At 34.2% G+C, this 14,182-nt stretch overlaps 1 long non-coding RNA gene across 2 annotated transcripts in view; it reads right to left on the bottom strand.

The window, feature by feature from the left end:
- Window positions 1–14,182, bottom strand: part of LOC125672230 (uncharacterized) — a 52,460-nt gene that overhangs the window by 28,722 nt on the left and 9,556 nt on the right. For both annotated transcript variants that reach the window (XR_007368893.2, XR_008802713.1), the window contains exon 2: window positions 11–134. This is a non-coding gene — a long non-coding RNA (uncharacterized LOC125672230). The remainder of the gene's footprint in view (window positions 1–10; window positions 135–14,182) is intronic.

The following is a 14,182-nucleotide window of genomic DNA, read 5'->3' as shown; positions in this document are numbered from 1 at the left end:
CTTCACTCACCCTTCTCTCGACTGCACTGTCTCCAGGGACTTTAAATCGGGCGCCGATGTCTCCAGGGACTTTAAATCGGGCGCCGATGTCTCCACTACATACAAGAAACACTCCATTGTGTTGTAACAAGATTCTGGAAAAACAAAAAAAAGTCTGCTAGAAGGCGTTCAGTGTGTGTGCGAGGACACCCAGTAATCCAGGAGCAGGGTAAATCAAGGCCCTCTGCTATCTCCATCCGACGTGTCCCTCCGAGGTTTTCAAATCCCCACAAGAAACCGATTAAGCCTGCGCTCAAAAACATGCGCTGCTGGTGAATCACGACAACGAGTCATTAACATCATTAATATTGCAAGCTATCGGACGTCCGAGTTCACAGACTGTAGATGCACTAGTACAGCTCGGACGTCCGAGTTCACAGACTACAGATGCACTAGTACAGCTCGGACGTCCGAGTTCACAGTCCTGTGTGTGACTATAGATGGACTAGTACAGCTCGGACGTCCCGAGTTCACAGACTACTTATGCACTAGTACAGCTCGGACGTCACAGTCCTGTGTGTGACTAAAGATGCACTAGTACAGGAGGACTGGGAAGAGAAGAAAACTACCCCCACCCCACCCCTAACTAAATTTCTTGTCGCCTTTAGCCCACTTGAAGCAAAGGGTTCAATATTTGTCCATTAAGGACCATTCCCCTTCCAAACGCGAGATGATGAGGAAACGGGGTCAGGTGTTAATAAATTCTTTTTTAGAACCGCTGAACCAGACAGGTTGAAATCTGTACAAAGTTTTTCATGCAAAGTGAAGAATCAAATTTATTAAAACCATGACCTGGATTTTAAAGTATTACGTAATTTTAAATATTCAAGTATCCCCATGTTACAGGGACTAAGCCCGTTTTGGGCCCGAACTCTTTTATTTATCGGGCCCTAAACGGGCTTAGCCCCGGTGTGTAAATTGAAGTTCAAAACATGACCTGTGTGACAACTGAAGGCGCTTACAGTTTCACGTATAGCTATATACCGAGAAAATATTTCATAATCTCAAATGTCGTAAAACCACAATTTGACAAAATATGCAAGCATCCTCGATTCCTGGGTTTTCAAACCGTGACCACTGCCGCTATGTTTTGGGTCTATAACTGGAATTTAAAGTTTTGCGTAGGAATTGCAAGAATAAAGATTGCTATTTTACAGAAGAAAAATCATGGACAGTCTTGCTCAAGAACTACCAGACTGCTGTTTTTCATATTAATGGACATTCATCCTGATGGTGTACATTCAGGCTCCTTCCAACCATGATTAAGGAGAATATTCCAAAGAACGCACCACGATACTGAGATTCGTCAGTGCAGTACACAATCGTCTTCATAAAGCGTGGAATCGGATTCAGCCTACCCCCTCCCTGGTCAGGATGGAGCCCCCAAAATAAAGATTCAACTTTGATATTGGAATATTTAGCAAGTCTGGAGTAATTTTCAGCTGAAGAACACAAGGGACTGCAATTTGGCTAAACTAGGGCTCTACAAAGCGATTTATCCCATCGCAACACTGTCACGTGATGGCATTCCAGCTATCAGGAACACATGGGGTTTTAAAATTTCCATCATAGTGACTTGAATCTATTATATTTAATTTTGAAAACCGATAGCAACCAAGATCTTGGTGTAAGATGACGTTTTTGTAAATGCATTTGAAATGAAATACAATTGGGACTAACTTTCTGCAAGATTCTTTCTTTTCCTGCAAGTTTGATAAGAAATTGATCAGAAAGGTATCTTTGAATTTTGTACACAACGGTATTCGAAATTTCCCTCTCACTGACTAGTCGTTTTCTATTTGTCCAATCCAATAATCTTGACCTTTCAGCGATTGGAACCAATGACTTCATAAAAGGCATCGTTCCTGCAAGTCTGAGAATATTCGGATGTACATAAAACCCTTTGGAATTTCCTTTCAGTAACAGCCTCAGAAAGCAACAGAAACTCGGACCTTTAGACACGATTTTATTCCTACAAGTCTGAAAACGTTTGGATGAAAAAAGTAGCTTTTTAACAAATATTGTACACAAGAACTCCGGAATTTCCATTCCGGGGACTTTCATCTGTAACATTAAAACCAATAGAACACCCTCTATAATTTACATTTCAATCTTTTTGATCATAGGAACAGTTATATTTACCGATTAATACCAGGGGGGTGATCTTAATGTTATTAAGAAAAAAGATCTCCGATATTCCGATACAATCATCCAATCATGAGAAAAGATCTGTAAAACATTTTTCGATTTATCGCATTTTGTAGCCATAAAATAAAAATTAACATCATTTAATAATTCAAGGCTTTTCAGATTCGGCGTGTGTGTGTGTTTTTTACTCTGCCTTTTTATGCCATAGAGTTTTAGCTACGGTTAAGTCATGTTTGTCTTATCCTCAAAAATATTTACATTATTTTCACTAAACCTCTTCTCTTCGGTACATACAATGTTTTCACTAAGTCTCGCCGATGCATACAGTATATTTTTATAAAGGTATTCTAATAAAGTCTCGCCGATACAGTATACAATATTTTCACTAAATCTCGCCGATACATGCAGTATTTTTATAAAGTCTCACCGATAAATTTTTAATATTTTCACCTTTCCTCTCCTCGCCGATACATTCAATATTTTCACTAAGTCTTGTCGATACATATATTTTCACTAAACCTCTTCTGGCCGATACATACAATACTTTCACTAACTCTCACTGATAATACAATGTTTAAATATATATATCATCGCCGATACATACAACATTTTCACTAAGCCTCGCCGATATATACAGTACTCTCACTAAGTCTCGCCGATACATACAATATTTTCATTAAGCCTTGCCGATACATGCAATATTTTCCACTAAATTTCGTCGTTACATACAATATTTTCACTAAACCTCTTCTGGCCGACACATACAATATTTTCTCGCCGATACATACAATGTTTTCAGCAAGATATTTTTTCTTCTCATGTACAATTTTTAAAAAATAAATTCTGCTTCATAGGAATATTAAAACAGGTCAGCTAACAAAGGAGTACAACTCGTGCCCATGGGGATTCCAACAGACTTTTGGAAGACCTGATCACCAAAGACCACAAAGATATTGTCAATGAGGAACTCCAGCATATTTTTTTAAATTTCAACTTCAGAGTCCTTGTGCGAGGAATCAGAGTGGCGTTTAACAAAGTAAATTTTTTGGATGACTGATCACTAGATAGGAATATTTGCGTTTTCCATTTTTGTTGAAGAAGCAACTGTCTATGATTTCAAAAAGTCTAGTCTTTAATTTATCGAGAGGAATGGTGGAGTTGAAAAGTCATACGTTTTGATGTTGTTGATTTGAGAAAAGTTTTGTGATTTCAAGTTTACTAAATGTTTTTTAGAATCCACATTCGATTTACACCACTTCTGGCATATGTAGTCGCACAGTATGTTTGACGTTTCTCCTTCACAACTGTTAATATTTTCGTGAGGAGCAAAGATAGGGGCTTGGTAGAGCACTCACTGGATCCAGCAATGTATCTTTGTTTGTAAGGGTTTTTATATTAGGAATCCAGTATAGGTACGGTAACTCATATTCATTCGACCCATTGACTGGGACATTAAATGTGTCTAAAACTGAAGCATGGTTCTGAAGAATTTCGTCTTTAGAAAGGGCAGTCGGAGTACAGGCACGAATACCAAAAGTGAAAGTAATGCCAAGTTCGTTTAAAATACAGTTGTAATAATGAGCCTTACAAACAAAGACAATGTTGTTACAAGCTTTGTCAGCTGGAACCAAAACATATTCCTCATGTAACCTATCTAATTCTTTTATCACTTCTGGTTTACTAAACACAGAAGGATAGATGGTACCAGGGGCGGATCCAGGAATTGCGGTTACGGGAGCGCCACTTTATGAGGAAGGGGGTCTGGGGGGCCCCAGTGGGTCCAGGGTGAAGATCCTGGATTTTACAAATTTGATAGGGTTTGAAATATGTCTCTTATTCAGTCATTTGTACTATTTTCTATAATTTTTTATAAGGTGAAACTAATGAAATGACGCAAATTTTAAGGGGTTTTGGAAAAAATTAAGTTCTCCAAATAAAGTAATTCAAGAAATCAAAAGATTTTGTCATCTATTTATTACTTATTTTATCGTTTAATACATTTTTCTAAACAAGATACCACGATTTACCTTAAATTTGAAAATTTTAGGGGGGCACGCCCCCCCCCCCCCCCCTAAATCCGCCACTGGGTACGTACTTTTGTTTCCATATGTCTAATGCGGGATTTTAATATTCCTCTTATACTTTTATTCCATTCTGGCAATGCATCAAGTTCTTCTTTTTCATATCTAGCCCATCGTCTGGCATAATCTTCAACAGAATTCATAATAGAGATGAAGTTCTGTCGCCAATTGAAAGACCGAGGTTCTTTATATTTAGGACCTTTTAGAATAAGTGATTTGAGGTCCTCGTTTTCAATTATATCAACATCATCAGTAATGACATGTCCAGCTGGACTATTGTTGAAAAAAGATGAAGAAAAAGAACACGTAGGTGGACTAAATATAAGATAGTCTGTATCTAGACACTGCAAAGTTTGTTTATAATTGAACAGTCTATTTTTTCAAAGATAAATTATTATCAATCATAAACATTTGACGAAGATTTTGTTCCTAGTTCAACATGCACCCTTAATTTTTAATTCAACTCGTCATAAGGATAACATTATATACCATAGTAATATACGCTAATGTTCAATCTCGCCATACCGATAATACGCTAATGTTTAGTCTCGTCATACAGATACTATATACCACGATAACAAGATAATGCTTAGTCTCGTCATACCGATACTATATGCCACGATAACAAGATAATGTTAAGTCTCGTCATACCGATAATATATACCACGATAATACGCTAATGTTTAGCGTCGTCATAACGATGATATTATATACCACGATAATACGCTAATGTTTAGTGTAGTCATAACGATAATATTTGTATACCACGATAATACGTTAATGTTTAGTGCCGTCATAACGATAATATTGTATACCACGATAATACGCTAATGTTTAGTCTCGTCATACAGATACTATATGCCACGATAATAAGATAATGTTTAGTCTCGTCATACCGATAATATATACCACGATAACAAGATAATGTTTAGTCTCGTAGTACCGATATTATATACCACGATAATACGCTAATGTTTAGCGTCGTCATAACGATAATATTTGTATACCACGATAATACGCTAATGTTTAGTGTAGTCATAACGATAATATTGTATACCACGATAATACGCTAATGTTTAGTGTCGTCATAACGATAATATTTGTATACCACGATAATACGCTAATGTTTAGTGTAGTCATAACGATATTATATACCACGATAATACGCTAATGTTAAGTGTAGTCATAACGATAATATATACCACGATAATACGCTAATGTTTAGTGTAGTCATAACGATCATATATACCACGATAATACGCTAATGTTTAGTGTAGTCATAACGATATTATATACCACGATAATACGCTAATGTTTAGTGTAGTCATAACGATAATATATACCACGATAATACGCTAATGTTTAGTGTAGTCATAACGATCATATATACCACGATAATACGCTAATGTTTAGTGTAGTCATAACGATAATATATACCACGATAATACGCTAATGTTAAGTGTAGTCATAACGATAATATATACCACGATAATACGCTAATGTTTAGTGTAGTCATAACGATAATATATACCATGATAATACGCTAATGTTTAGTGTAGTCATAACGATGATATTGTATACCACGATAATACGCTAATGTTTAGTGTAGTCATAACGATGATATTGTATACCACGATAATACGCTAATGTTAAGTGTAGTCATAACGATGATATTGTATACCACGATAATACGCTAATGTTAAGTGTAGTCATAACGATGATATTGTATACCACGATAATACGCTAATGTTAAGTGTAGTCATAACGATAATATATACCACGATAATACGCTAATGTTTAGTGTAGTCATAACGATAATATATACCACGATAATACGCTAATGTTTAGTGTAGTCATAACGATAATATATACCACGATAATACGCTAATGTTAAGTGTCGTCATAACGATAATATATACCACGATAATACGCTAATGTTTAGTGTCGTCATAACGATAATATATACCACGATAATACGCTAATGTTTAGTGTAGTCATAACGATAATATATACCACGATAATACGCTAATGTTTAGTGTAGTCATAACGATAATATATACCACGATAATACGCTAATGTTTAGTGTAGTCATAACGATAATATATACCACGATAATACGCTAATGTTAAGTGTAGTCATAACGATAATATATACCACGATAATACGCTAATGTTAAGTGTAGTCATAACGATAATATATACCACGATAATACGCTAATGTTAAGTGTAGTCATAACGATAATATATACCACGATAATACGCTAATGTTTAGTGTAGTCATAACGATGATATTGTATACCACGATAATACGCTAATGTTTAGTGTAGTCATAACGATGATATTGTATACCACGATAATACGCTAATGTTAAGTGTAGTCATAACGATGATATTGTATACCACGATAATACGCTAATGTTAAGTGTAGTCATAACGATAATATATACCACGATAATACGCTAATGTTTAGTGTAGTCATAACAATAATATATACCACGATAATACGCTAATGTTTAGTGTAGTCATAACGATAATATATACCACGATAATACGCTAATGTTAAGTGTCGTCATAACGATAATATATACCACGATAATACGCTAATGTTTAGTGTAGTCATAACGATAATATATACCACGATAATACGCTAATGTTTAGTGTAGTCATAACGATAATATATACCACGATAATACGCTAATGTTAAGTGTCGTCATAACGATAATATATACCACGATAATACGATAATGTTTAGTGTAGTCATAACGATAATATATACCACGATAATACGCTAATGTTTAGTGTAGTCATAACGATAATATTGTATATCACGATAATACGCTAATGTTTAGTGTAGTCATAACGATAATATTGTATATCACGATAATACGCTAATGTTTAGTGTAGTCATAACGATAATATTGTATATCACGATAATACGCTAATGTTAAGTGTAGTCATAACGATGATATTGTATACCACGATAATACGCTAATGTTTAGTGTAGTCATAACGATGATATTGTATACCACGATAATACGCTAATGTTAAGTGTAGTCATAACGATGATATTGTATACCACGATAATACGCTAATGTTTAGTGTAGTCATAACGATGATATTGTATACCACGATAATACGCTAATGTTTAGTGTAGTCATAACGATGATATTGTATACCACGATAATACGCTAATGTTAAGTGTAGTCATAACGATGATATTGTATACCACGATAATACGCTAATGTTTAGTCTCCTGATTTAACGCCATAAACACGGGTGCTTTTATTGATTGGACACATGAAGTACAATAAAATAACAGCACATTGTGTGAAGTACAATAAAATAACAGCACATTGTATGAAGTACAATCAAATAACAGCACATTGTGTGAAGTACAATAAAATAACAGCACATTGTGTGAAGTACAATAAAATAACAGCACATTGTATGAAGTACAATAAAATAACAGCACATTGTGTATGGTTACCAGTTGTCACGTTATCGATTTCGGGTAATAATTGGATATCTTAATTCAATATAATCTCGGTTTTTTGTTGTTGTTGTTGTTTTTTGTTTTTTTTTGGTCATCTAATCTTGAAACTTGATTGTAATCGGATTTCGTATAAAATGTAAAGTTTAACGATTACTCGTTAAACAATATGAATTTCAAATTAGTTATTTTTAATACTACTAAATTATATCTGCACTGGTGCCTAAGGAAGGGTCTTCAGCTTCCCTTTTGAAGCTAACATTGGGGGAAATGTAGGTAAACAGATATAAGATGTCAATTTCAAAAGCAATATTTTTCATCTGTGAGCGAAGTAGAATGTAGTTACTAAAATAATTATATGTAATATAGGACAGATAGACTTTTGTTGTTAAATTAAAACCTCGTTAACTATAGGTCAGCCAGTGGTGTTGCTATTCACATCCCATTCTCTCATGAAAAAAATATCAGATAAAGTATAATTAATAAACTCCGCAGAAACAAATTTAATACGTTAGTCATAAACATGTGAACTCAAGTGACAGACTGGAAAGAACCCGGAGAACTTCATCAGGTCTTAACCCGGACAACTTCATCAGGTCTTAACCCGGACAACTTCATCAGGTCTTAACCCCGACAACTTCATCAGGTCTTAACCCGGACAACTTCATCAGGTCTTAACCCAGACAACGTCATCAGGTGTTAACCCGGAGAACTTCATCATATCTTAACCCGGACAACTTCATCATATCTTAACCCGGACAACTTCATCATATCTTAACCCGGACAACTTCATCATATCTTAACCCGGACAACTTCATCATATCTTAACCCCGACAACTTCATCATATCTTAACCCCGACAACTTCATCATATCTTAACCCGGACAACTTCATCATATCTTAACCCCGACAACTTCATCATATCTTAACCCGGACAACTTCATCATATCTTAACCCCGACAACTTCATCATATCTTAACCCCGACAACTTCATCATATCTGAACCCGGACAACTTCATAATATCTTAACCCGGACAACTTCATAATATCTTAACCCGGACAACTTCATCATATCTTAACCCCGACAACTTCATCATATCTTAACCCCGACAACTTCATCATATCTTAACCCCGACAACTTCATCATATCTTAACCTAGACAACTTTATCAGGTCTTAACCCCGACAACTTCATCAGGTCTTAACCCGGACAACTTCATCATATTTTCAACCCGGACAACTGCATCATATCTTAACCCGGACAACTTCATCATATCTTAACCTAGACAACTTTATCAGGTCTTAACCCCGACAACTTCATCAGGTCTTAACCCGGACAACTTCATCATATTTTCAACCCGGACAACTGCATCATATCTTAACCCAGACAACTTCATCAGGTCTTAACCCGGACAACTTCATCAGATCTCCAACCTGGACAACTTCATCAGGTCTTAACTCGGACAACTTCATCAGGTCTTAACCCGGACAACTTAATCATATTTTCAACCCGGACAACTTCATCAGGTCTTCAACCTGAACAACGTCATCAGGTGTTAACCCGGAGAACTTCATCAGGTCTTAACCCCGACAACTTCATCAGGTCTTAACCCGGACAACTTCATCATATTTTCAACCCGGACAACTTCATCAGGTCTTTAACCTGGACAACGTCATCAGGTGTTAATCCGGAGAACTTCATCAGGTCTTAACCCGGACAACTTCATCAGGTCTTAACCCGAACAACTTCAACAGATCTTCAACCCGGACAACTTCATCAGGTCCTTAATCAAGACAACTCCATCAGACCAAATGAAACAGAACTCAAACATTGTATCTCACTATAGATCAAATAGAACCCAAACATTGTATCTCACTATAGATAAAACAGAACCCAAACATTGTATCTCACTATAGATAAAACAGAACCCAAACATTGTATCTCACTATAGATCAAACAGAACCCAAACATTGTATCTCACTATAGATAAAACAGAACCCAAACATTGTATCTCACTATAGATCAAACAGAACCCAAACATTGTATCTCACTATAGATAAGACAGAACCCAAACATTGTATCTCACTATAGATAAAACAGAACCCAAACATTGTATCTCACTATAGATAAAACAGAACTCAAACATTGTATCTCACTATAGATAAAACAGAACTAAAACATTGTATCTCACTATAGATAAAACAGAACCCAATCATTGTATCTCACTATAGATAAAACAGAACCTTAACATTGTATCTCACTAAAAATATAACAAAACTCAAACATTGTACCTCACTATATAGATATAACAGAACTCAAACACTGTATCTCACTATAGATAAAACAGAACCCAAACATTGTATCTCACTATAGATAAAACAGAACCCAAACATTGTATCTCACTATAGATAAAACAGAACCCAAACATTGTATCTCACTATAGATAAGACAGAACCCAAACATTGTATCTCACTATAGATAAAACAGAACCCAAACATTGTATCTCACTATAGATAAAACAGAAGCAAAACATTGTATCTCACTATATAGATATAACAGAACCCAAACATTGTATCTCACTATAGATAAAACAGAACTAAAACATTGTATCTCACTATAGATAAAACAGAACCCAAACATTGTATCTCACTATAGATAAAACAGAACCCAAACATTGTATCTCACTATAGATAAAACAGAACCCAAACATTGTATCTCACTATAGATAAAACAGAACTCAAACATTGTATCTCACTATAGATAAAACAGAACTAAAACATTATATCTCACTATAGATAAAACAGAACCCAAACATTGTATCTCACTATAGATCAAACAGAACCTTAACATTGTATCTCACTAAAAATATAACAAAACTCAAACATTGTACCTCACTATATAGATATAACAGAACTCAAACACTGTATCTCACTATAGATAAAACAGAACCCAAACATTGTATCTCACTATAGATAAAACAGAACCCAAACATTGTATCTCACTAAAAATATAACAAAACTCAAACATTGTATCTCACTATAGATAAAACAAAACTCAAACATTGTATCTCACTATAGATATAATAAAACTCAAACATTGTATCTCACTATAGATAAAACAGAAGTAAAACATTGTATCTCACTATATAGATATAACAGAACCCAAACATTGTATCTCACTATAGATAAAACAGAACCCAAACATTGTATCTCACTATAGATAAAACAGAACCCAAACATTGTATCTCACTATAGATAAGACAGAACCTTCTGTTTTATCTAGATAAAACCCAAACATTGTATCTCACTATAGATAAAACAGAACCCAAACAGAACTCAAACATTGTATCTCACTATAGATATTACAGAACTCAAACATTGTATCTCACTATAGATCAAACAGAACTCAAACATTGTATCTCACTATATATATAACAAAGCTCAAACATTGTATCTCACTATAGATAAAACAGAACTCAAACATTGTATCTCACTATAGATAAAATAGAACCAAAACATTGTATCTCACTATAGATCAAACAGAACTCAAACAGTGTATCTCACTATAGATCAAACAGAATCCAAACATTGTATCTCACTATAGATAAAACAGAACTCAAACAGTGTATCTCACTATAGATCAAACAGAACTCAAACATTGTATCTCACTATAGATAAAACAGAACCCAAACATTGTATCTCACTATAGATAAAACAGAACTCAAACATTGTATCTCACTATAGATAAAACAGAACCCAAACATTGTATCTCACTATAGATAAAACAGAACTAAAACATTGTATCTCACTATAGATAAAACAGAACTCAAACATTGTATCTCACTATAGATAAAACAGAACTCAAACATTGTATCTCACTATAGATAAAACAGAACCCAAACATTGTATCTCACTATAGATAAAACAGAACCCAAACATTGTATCTCACTAAAAATATAACAAAACTCAAACATTGTATCTCACTATAGATAAAACAAAACTCAAACATTGTATCTCACTATAGATATAATAAAACTCAAACATTGTATCTCACTATAGATAAAACAGAAGTAAAACATTGTATCTCACTATATAGATATAACAGAACCCAAACATTGTATCTCACTATAGATAAAACAGAACCCAAACATTGTATCTCACTATAGATAAAACAGAACCCAAACATTGTATCTCACTATAGATAAAACAGAACCCAAACATTGTATCTCACTATAGATAAAACAGAACTAAAACATTGTATCTCACTATAGATAAAACAGAACCCAAACATTGTATCTCACTATAGATAAAACAGAACCCAAACATTGTATCTCACTATAGATAAAACAGAACCCAAACATTGTATCTCACTATAGATAAAACAGAACTCAAACATTGTATCTCACTATAGATAAAACAGAACCCAAACATTGTATCTCACTATAGATAAGACAGAACCTTCTGTTTTATCTAGATAAAACCCAAACATTGTATCTCACTATAGATAAAACAGAACCCAAACAGAACTCAAACATTGTATCTCACTATAGATATTACAGAACTCAAACATTGTATCTCACTATAGATCAAACAGAACTCAAACATTGTATCTCACTATATATATAACAAAGCTCAAACATTGTATCTCACTATAGATAAAACAGAACTCAAACATTGTATCTCACTATAGATAAAATAGAACCAAAACATTGTATCTCACTATAGATCAAACAGAACTCAAACAGTGTATCTCACTATAGATCAAACAGAATCCAAACATTGTATCTCACTATAGATAAAACAGAACCCAAACATTGTATCTCACTATAGATCAAACAGAACTCAAACATTGTATCTCACTTTTGATAAAACAGAACCCAAACATTGTATCTCACTATAGATAAAACAGAACTCAAACATTGTATCTCACTATAGATAAAACAGAACCCAAACATTGTATCTCACTATAGATAAAACAGAACTCAAACATTGTATCTCACTATAGATAAAACAGAACCCAAACATTGTATCTCACTATAGATAAAACAGAACCCAAACATTGTATCTCACTATAGATAAAACAGAACCCAAACATTGTATCTCACTATAGATAAAACAGAACTCAAACATTGTATCTCACTATAGATAAAACAGAACCCAAACATTGTATCTCACTATAGATAAAACAGAACTAAAACATTGTATCTCACTATAGATAAAACAGAACTCAAACATTGTATCTCACTATAGATAAAACAGAACTCAAACATTGTATCTCACTATAGATAAAACAGAACCCAAACATTGTATCTCACTATAGATAAGACAGAACCCAAACATTGTATCTCACTATAGATATAACAAAACTCAAACATTGTATCTCACTATAGATAAAACAGAACCCAAACATTGTATCTCACTATAGATAAAACAGAACTCAAACATTGTATCTCACTATAGATAAAACAGAACTCAAACATTGTATCTCACTATAGATAAAACAGAACTCAAACATTGTATCTCACTATAGATAAAACAGAACCCAAACATTGTATCTCACTATAGATAAGACAGAACCCAAACATTGTATCTCACTATAGATATAACAAAACTCAAACATTGTATCTCACTATAGATAAGACAGAACCCAAACATTGTATCTCACTATAGATAAAACAGAACTCAAACATTGTATCTCACTATAGATAAAACAGAACTCAAACATTGTATCTCACTATAGATCAAACAGAACTCAAACATTGTATCTCACTATAGATATAACAAAACTCAAACATTGTATCTTACTATAAATAAAGGAGAAATGAATCCTAGATTCGAACACGACCGTCGTTAAAGGAGAAATGAATCCTTCACCATGACAAAATGCACAGAAATTTGTAACCGAAAGAAAATGGTTCCAAACTTATGACACCGACAAATTTTATCCTTATTTCTTACATTATGATAACCAGCTTACAAATGACGTTGTTTTTGTTTGAGGTGTTATTTTTTTCTTTGTTGGTTTTGTTTTAGCAAAATTGTGCCGTCCACCTCGTTTATACTCGGAGCTATAACAAGGTTCAGCGCCAGATGTATTCGCTCCATACAGAAAATAATGACATTATCTATTCATGGGCCTTGTTAAAAAGGATAATTCATAAATTGTAGTAAATTTGATTTCAGCGTATAAATGTAATAAAAATCCTCGGGAAAATGGGCGTTAATTTGACAGGCCGATTTCCACGACATTAGTCGGTCGATAACGTTCTGTTTTTCCAAGACAAAAAATGACCGTAATTACCAAGTCAAATTCGACCTACGTCATAATTACGTCTTAATTTGACCGGGCTAGCTCATCCCATTCTGATGGTTTTCACACCCACTTAAGTCCCTTAATTCTAAAACCCGGTCTTTGAAGAGAGGTTAAC

The sequence above is a fragment of the Ostrea edulis genome, chromosome 4, assembly GCF_947568905.1.
Source record: "Ostrea edulis chromosome 4, xbOstEdul1.1, whole genome shotgun sequence".
NCBI classification, from domain to species: domain Eukaryota; kingdom Metazoa; phylum Mollusca; class Bivalvia; order Ostreida; family Ostreidae; genus Ostrea; species Ostrea edulis.
The sequence above is the reverse complement of the archived record's forward strand: the minus strand, read 5'-3'. Positions and strand labels throughout refer to the sequence as shown.